The following is an 8,883-nucleotide window of genomic DNA, read 5'->3' on the forward strand; positions in this document are numbered from 1 at the left end:
CCAAATCCTTTATAGCCCATGTGGATACCTGGCGCAATTGGACATTAAAGCCAAAAACCCGTGGGAGATGTTATTGGACCATGCGCATTATAATTCTTGTCATGCCCCCTTCCAGGAGTTACCTTGGGGAGTTTTCATCAGACCCCCCAGGCCTTCCTACCCCCTCACCTCTCTCCTAGTGTGGAGACACATCGCAATGCAGGTGGCAGACGTATATAGGCGGCTCGCTCTGTGTCTTTAAAGCCCTCCGTTGTGTGATTGGAAGTCGTCTGCATGTGCGCAGGAATGACGCAAAATTGACTTCATCTCAAGAATACGTCACGATGTCATTTTACCATGAGGGGGGGGAAAGGGAAAACTGGCGAACTATAGAGAGGATCTCCGCCTGAATAATAGGTCACTGTATTTAAAGTACGTGTTTCATACGTCAGGTATGCATACAACGTTAAGCTCACCGACTGGCACCTTAAGATTTACGCTATGATGCTCGTTATAAATAAGATCATCTTGAATCTAACAATCATGCCTTCACGTTGTTTGTTATCGCCCTGATTACATGGACGGGTCTTTGGTGTTAATAAATTTAAAAAAAAAAAACCAGGCGGTTCTGACACGTCCCACAAAGAATGATTCCCTACGGGGAAAAAGAAGAAAAAAAGGAACAAAGAAAAAAAGGATTCAGCCTCTAGTCGTGATTCGCTTACTATCTGCGGGGATCCAACCTGGTTAACATGCAATCAACGTAGCCTACACCCTACAAGACATTCTCCTCTTTTTTTCCACAGTTGTCACTGCCCATGTGCGCCAAAGTGACTCACACTGCAGTAACTTTCAGCCTCTGTAGTCTACCGTACATTCACAAAAAGACACGCAGAGGAAAATTATGTGAAAGGCTAGATAGAGTGATGTTACACTAATTTAACGAGCTCGTCACTATTTCGAATTTCTTGCTACATGTGGTTCGAGACAACTAAAACTGACATAATGAAAAGAGAGAGGAAAAAAAAAACCTTACCTTTAGACTTCACTGGCGCAGCTGAGGTTTCTTTAGTTCAAGACTTGATCAAACTATAAAGAAAACACAGGTTTTGCCATTCCCACCTCGTAAAATTATAACGTGATGGTGGCAAACGTGTTCATGACTCTATATAAGAGTCATGTCCTAACCTCATCCTCGGCACTACTGCGTAATTTTCGGCAAAGTAAATTAAATGTGTTTTTTTCAATATTTCTCAGCATCTCGCTCTTCCTCTTCAGTATCGCATGAAATTCAGCGGGCTGTCCCAGCGATCTGCTCTTATAGACATCCCGTAGTACTAGTAATGGAGATGGGAGGGGATACTCATTCATTCAGAAGCATCACCTACATGGCCGTCGTACGTGGACTCTTACGTCATCGAGAAAATTTAGTCAACAGGAGGACGCTCAGGGTTCCGCGAGGGGAGGAAGAAAGGAAGGGGTGGGGGGGCATGATAAGGGGTCGGGGAGAAACACTTTAGCTTTTCTGGTGGGTACAGTAATACCACCCCCTGATACAGCTTGTACTTTTCGGGTATATTTAAGACCAGTGTTGTAATTGTCCTCCAGGAAATTGTTCTGGAAGTGCACAAGCCTGTTTGCGACAGAGAGGTGTGAGCAAGACATCTCGCAGGAGAGGGGAAAAAGTTGTTTCGTATAAAACTATATTGATCCGTGTGACTCTTCTGTCTCATCTTTGCGTGTGCCAAGTAGATGATCCTTAACATAATTTATCCTTTGAACCAATTTTATAAAAAGCACCCTCCTCTCCTCATTAGAGAATAATTACAAAGATCCAAGTGATCTTTGCCATTTGTGAATCATCTCAAGGAGGCACAACGGAGCTACTGTACTCCAGATCAAGACAGAAATGGAGCAAGTGGAGATTGTGGTATGAACCTGTTTGATGTGTCATTTTTTTATGTCATACAATTACAATTACAAGGTGGCTCCATTCTAGGTTGGAGTAACAGAAAGGTATTTAGTGGTTTATTGTCAGCACACCTTTAGTTAATGTCTCTAAATAACCTACAGACATGTCTGTAGTTTTGAGACACACATGATTAAGTCAGAATGCACAAATTCAGCAGTTCTGTAGTGTTTCAAGTATATGAACAATATTAGATACTTAGACCTTCTGGTTTAGTATATAATACGGTTCCCTTAACAGAAAGATTGTAATCTTAATATTAAGCTATTTTACTTATATCACCTCCATCTTCTCTTCTAAAATACTTCCTCTTCTTTTGGCACTCCTCTCAGCTGATTCCAGGTGTGTTTTTTTCTGATATCGAACTCTATCAAAGAGAGCATACAGGCAGAAAAAAAAAGATTTTGACTGTGTGTTTTAAAAGACACAACCACAAAGTTGTGTTGCGTAAATATTTCCAAATTAATTGACCAAAGTTGTGGCAGTAGTTGGACTTTTACATTATCATTAACTTATAATGACTTAAAGGACAGACATGCTGCAGATGTGTGTAGGAGGTGTACAGGAGCTACTGATGGCTAGACAGCAAGCCTTCGTCATGCTAAAAACGACATTCTAATGAGGCAAAAAGGTGTCGTGATCCTTGTAAATACGTTTCTATCTTTGCAATGGCGTCCCTTTTTTCTTTCCTTCTTCTCTCACATTGATCTCTCCTTCTCATAGGTGGTATTCTTTCACTGGCTGCTGATGGCTGATTTTCAATGTGTGAGTGTACAAGCAAGAAAACTGCAGTTAACAGAAGAGGGAGGGAGTGACAGTGATGATTCACTAGTTTAGTGTGAGAAAGAAAGAGCGGAGGGAGGGGGGGGGCACAAATATAAGGATTAAAGGATGAGAGTTAGTGCTGGTGAACAAAGGTGTTATGGAGACACGTGACATCACAGGTTAGGACAGTATATGAGTGATAGCAGACCTGTGAGTTCATCACACAGACCGCATCAACTTGCAGATAATCAAGTAAACAATGAGTTAAATGTACGTTGTTGTTTGCTTGTGTGTGTGTCTGTGTTTGTAATAAATCAGCAGGAAATCTTTACAGATGAAAAACCTGAGTCAACGATATGAAAAACTATAATAAGCAAATCAATTCTTAACTGATACTGTGTAAGCATTATGATCTCCATAAGAATGGTACAGTATTTTTCATATCACTCTTATTTGTGCTGCCTCACTGCAGTTTTATTAATGCCTAACATCGATCCCATGTGTTTTCTTTTTAAAAACTGGAGAGAAAATAACACACTGCAAAATCTGCATGCTATGAGACTTCATTTTTTGTAGTTTTGCCTCTTTACACTACCACAGTGGATTTTATATAAAGGTATTGAGATGTGATTGAAGTGGAGACTTTAAATCTTTAAATCAAAAGGGGATATCACAGTACTGCATATTTATATAGTTTAGGAATGACCACCATTTTAATGTACAGTTCCCCATTTTAAGCCCCAAAGTAATTGACTAACCAGTTTCATTGCCAGATTAGGTCAGTTTCTTCATTTTTTCTGACAATTTAAGGCAATAAAATTGATTTGAATTGATTTAAAGTCTTGAACTTGGATCTTTTTTTGCTGAAACTCTCAATATCAGGTCCAAAGAGGTGTCGATGCAAGTGAAGGAGGCCAGAATTAGACTGAATAATCTAGATAAACATATCAGACAGATCGTTAAAACTTAAGAAGATGCAAAATAAGCAGTCTTGTACATTCTTGGACATCAGTTTCATGGTCATTTTAACTGTCAAAGTCCACTATCAACCCTTTGCATTTCCATTTAATGAAAATGGAAATACAGAGTGTTGAGTTAAATGCATCCCTCTGCAAAATCAAACAGATGGCAAATTCAAAGTCCACTATCAACCCTTTGCATTTCCATTTAATGAAAATGGAAATACAGAGTGTTGAGTTAAATGCTGCAAAATCAAACAGATGGCAAATTTCTCAAGAAATGGGATATTCTTAATGCCCAGTTGGTCACCTGATCTCAGCCCAATAAAGCATGCTTTTCAGTTAATAAATATAAAACTGAATTCAGAAAGACCCACAAACAAGCAGTAACTGAAGGTAGCTGCAATAAAGCCTTAGCAGAGCTGTGCAATAGATGAAACACAGGGTGTAGTAATGTCCACGAGTTCTAATCTTCAGGCAATCATTGATTGCAAAGGATTTTTCTCACAAGAATGTCAGATTGTCCAATTAAATTTTCAGCATCTGAAATTGTTTTAAAAATGTGTTTAAAATGGCTGTAATTCTAAACACTCAATGCAAAGCGTTCTCTAAAACTCCTTGAATTAAAGCTGAAAGTCTACATTTCAGTTGCATCTTGATCGTGTAAATTCCAGTGTGGTGGTGTACAGATGCAAAATGACAAAAAACTGAGGAGTTGACTCTGATATCTGTGGACACTTGTAGAGAAATTCCCAAATTTATTCTATGACTTTGACAAAGAAACTGTATTTAATCAGGTCAGTGTCTGAATCGTTGCTGATATAGCTGCCAACTAAGTTATGTGATATGAAGCAGTTAAAAAGCAGTTTGAAAATCCCCTTAATTATTAATTAATTAAATAATTTTGTAAGCCATTAGTTCACCTCCCCTCCCCCAATTACACACACCCAAACCCCATATTCATTAAAGTCCAGCTCTCTTAGAGTTCCAGAAAATCATGTCTAGAAGAGAGACCTGAAGATATGATGAGTTATACAAACTAATGAGTCAAACATGAATAAGTCATGCACAATCAAAGGTAACTTTGGTCAGTCCTCTTACTCACACAAATGCCAGAACCAGCCATCAATGTTCTCACTAGGGTTTCATGAATTAAGAATGAAAAAGTAATACGTCACAGGGAGCAAAAATCTCAGTGCACCTTATCTTCTTACGCTTACTTCACCCCCTCAACATACCCACCCCCCATTTTTTGCCCTCAGGCTATATTTCACAACTCTTTGCTTCAAATTCGCTGTTTGTCTCATGTTGTACTGGAGTACCATCCCTAGCTCCCCTGTCTCAACCCTCAACCCAGTTGCTTTTTACTTTTACCTCAGGAAAAAAACCAAAAAAAAACCAGCCTTGCTCTCCAATGCAGCAGTTGCTTTTATCAGAGAAAGGAGAGAGCACATGGAGATAGCTGGATAAAAAGCAAGTTGGAGGTAATGTGAAGGTGCCACTTTGATGTCCAGGGAATTTCTGTGTTCCCACTATTTGATTCCTTATGCCATTTTTCTTTCTGCAAGTGCAAATGATTCTCCCTGCTATTATGCTGCTCTTCACACTCCTCCGTCTATCATGCGGTCCCTTTCCATCCGGTCACTATCTGGTCATTTCTCTATGTGGTGGTTACAGGGAGATCATAAGCAGATGGAAAGAGAGGGAGAAAGACCCCATGGGATTCAGTGTTCACCTGCAGACTACTTCTCCTACCTCACTTCCCCCCTGACACCACCACACCCTCCCACAAACCCCTAATCAGTATTCTGCTTTACCACTCTTCCTCTTCCTACTCATTCACCTCTCTTTTTTCCTTCCTTTTTCCTTCCTACCCAGTCACGCTCTCTCCTTCTTCCCCTTGTCTCTGTCCCTCATTCTACCACAGCTACATAGTTTTACATGCACTGAGGCACAACAATGATTCAGCCTGGTTTCTAGTCTGCAGCTTGTTAGATCTGTGGGCCTGGAGCTATGTAAAAATTATTAAAATCTGGAATTACCCTTTGCTGAGTACGACAATGAAAGAAAGCAACGTGGGGATTTCTCACCTTTTCTTGCCTTTTATCATATTCAGTCCCCTAAATAATGTTACATATGTACTGTGATGTATTTGGTTGTCATGTATTCTTATTTGGGGGCTCCCTTGGTAAAAACATCTCTTTCACTTAGACTGACATAAAAGCTCCGTCTTCATCCTAACATCTCCACGGCTCATGAATCTTTTATCATCACCCCCCCACCCCCAGCTCTCTATCACCCCCTCCTTGTTGAAAAGCCAGTGTTAGTGGGAGCGAATTAATTAAACTGTATCACCTGAAGCTAGTTGGATACCACAAAACACAACTGTTCATTCACTGGTACAGGTGTGGGCTCTGTAAAAGAGAGACAAATTGCGTTTGTAGCTCATCCAAATATGCTGCCCATCCAGGATGATCACTCGTTTTCTTTTATAGTACATGAATCCTGTAATGTAGATGCCTTCATACCTTCTGCGCATGTGTACAGTACATTCGTCACAGGCTTGTTTTAAGGCAGGAAGCTGTGTAATCAATGTATAGAGTCTTCCACTGACTCATTCAGGATAAATCAGATAAATTTGGACAAATTCGTCAGCCTGACTCAGCCGATCACGATTCTCCTAACCAAAGAGATACTAACACAGCACAACACTGATCGCTTACTTTTATACCTGTCATGGCACTTTTACTTTGTCAGTAAGTTAAATATCTCAGGTTTTCTCTATATGCCGTGTGAAATGGTGGCAGCCCATCTATATTCTAGGTTACAAGGATAAAATGGTGAGTGTAGCTACAGAGACACTGAGGAATCCTTGATGTGACTCTGTTCTTTGCTGGGTGGGAGAAAAAAGAGAATTGAATGAGAAAATAAAGGATTTCTAGGATGATTTCTGAATCAAATGTTAAAACTCTGAGAGATGAGTCTTAATAAAATGCAAACATAAAAATTATGAGTGCCTAAATTACAGCCATGAAGATTAATTTCTTTCCCCCCCCCCAACTTTCATGTAGTCTGTGGACTCTTTCCTTCACAGTACAATATAGCTCTCTTTGAGATGTTGCCTTATCTGCATATTTAGGGCCCCCCTGCTGGCCGTGAGCACTTACTGCAGGCATGCGTTCACTCATATGAATGTTATTAAACTGCATTCGTCATTCCGTCCCTCAGGAATACATGAAAAATGTATCAGGCAGAGCATACAGTAGCAGCAGCGGCTCTTACACATACAGTTTGCTCACTTATTCTGATGGAACGGAGTCAGACAGTAAAACATGTGTTCTTCAGCGGTGGTTCAGTTCAGTCAAACAGAGCACCGTGACACCTTAGCTATTCCGCCCTGGCCTCCACACCCCAGCCTTCCTCTCCATATCCATCCTTCCCCGAGCTGTCCACACACACTGCACATGACTCATCCAGATGACTCACACACACCCCTACCCCTCCCCCACATGCTCACACATCTTTGTATTATCTCCGCCGCCTAACCTTGACAGAGGAACGCAGAAAGGTGCTGGTATTGTAAGACGTGGTTGGAAATCTGCAGCCTTATACCACCTCCATGTTTTTTATATAAGTGCACCATGAACCAGGCCTTAAAAAATATTAGCATTATTCAAAAAAAAAAAAAAAAAAAAAAAAAAAAAAAAAAACTATCCGCAAACATCATTCTTTTAAAAATGGCGTAAGTTGATTTTTTTTTTTAGATTCGTTTGTGATTAAGGGATGATACAGTGTGATTCGTTTTATAAGCAATCGCGGAAGAATGTGTTTTCGTGTTTTCCTTGATTTTGTTATTTTTTCACACTAAAGCATGAAAAATTATATGCGCCCGTGTGTGGTGTAGTTGATCCAGTACACTTTTGTCATTAAATGGGTTTTAAATGAATAAATGTGGTGTGTCTAGACACAAAATGTGACATAAAGAATTTGGTTTTGGAGATCAAAAAGCTGAAATCTTTTACATTTACAAAGCAATATACGTTCTGTTTGTTTTAATAATCCTAGGGATGCACATAAAACCTGACTGGAGTCTGTCTGTAGCAAATAGAAAGGACTGAACATTGTTTCCATAGGTAGACAACGCTATACTGTATGTGTATAGGGTCTTAAAATTAGCACTGCATGTCAGGACTAAAACCAAGCCAAGAACATTCTGTAAGGACCCAATAAATCTCTAGGTGGAAGCAAGGCAAAGATCAGGGGAAGGGTATAAAATAATAACTTTTGAGTGCTAAAAGTTTGAGAGCACTGCTGTACCTCTTGTTTTTCTTATGTGTCATTAAATTGTTAACAGAAAGTTACAATTACAAATTTAAATGTTTAGAAATTTAGTACATTCAAAAACCAGAAAAATGTGTGCTTTGGCAGGTTTTAAATGACTTCATACTGTAAAAATATTTTCTTGTGATGATGACATTAGCGTTTGCGTAAGAGATGTAAAAGATCAGACCACCAACAGATGTCAGTGTTGATCTGATAAAGTTTTACTGATAACTCCTGTGCATGTATACTTTGGTACAGTTCTGTCAAAACAAGTCAAACACCCAAGAAAGACATATCTCATATATTGAGTTATTCATTTTCTCACACTCAAATCCGTCTGATACCATAGCTATAAAAGCCTTCCTCAGTTTTTCTCCTCACTCTCCTTGGAGATAAAGATTCGAAACACAGAGGCCATCTTATCCAAACAATGCTTCTGGTGGCTCACACTTTGTATTCAGTAGCATTGTACATTGTATTGTGAACTGGTATGGATGCATCATGCAGAGCTTATGCATGCTCGTTACTTATTATCTTAGTTTAATACCACACATGCAGGTGCTTGTATATCATTATTAGCACTGTAAGCTGTGCTTCAAGCTCCTATTTGGAGGAGCTGAACACGGACTCTTTATTTGTGTAAACTGTATAATTTTTCTAACTTGTTGAAACTTTGTGTCATTGAGCATTCCTGTAGTGACTTGCGGGTTAAGATTGCAGCTCCTAACTGCCATGGGAAGAGCAAATATGGATGTGATATGAAATGATTTAGTGTTACAATCGAAACCGCTGCTGGCTGGCTGCGGCACAGGTCACCACACACTCTGGGCGTGTAATCTATCTCTGGTCAACCTCACACAGGATATGCCAACACACACTTGAAACCCA

The sequence above is a fragment of the Oreochromis aureus genome, linkage group 14, assembly GCF_013358895.1.
Source record: "Oreochromis aureus strain Israel breed Guangdong linkage group 14, ZZ_aureus, whole genome shotgun sequence".
In the NCBI taxonomy this organism is placed as follows: domain Eukaryota; kingdom Metazoa; phylum Chordata; class Actinopteri; order Cichliformes; family Cichlidae; genus Oreochromis; species Oreochromis aureus.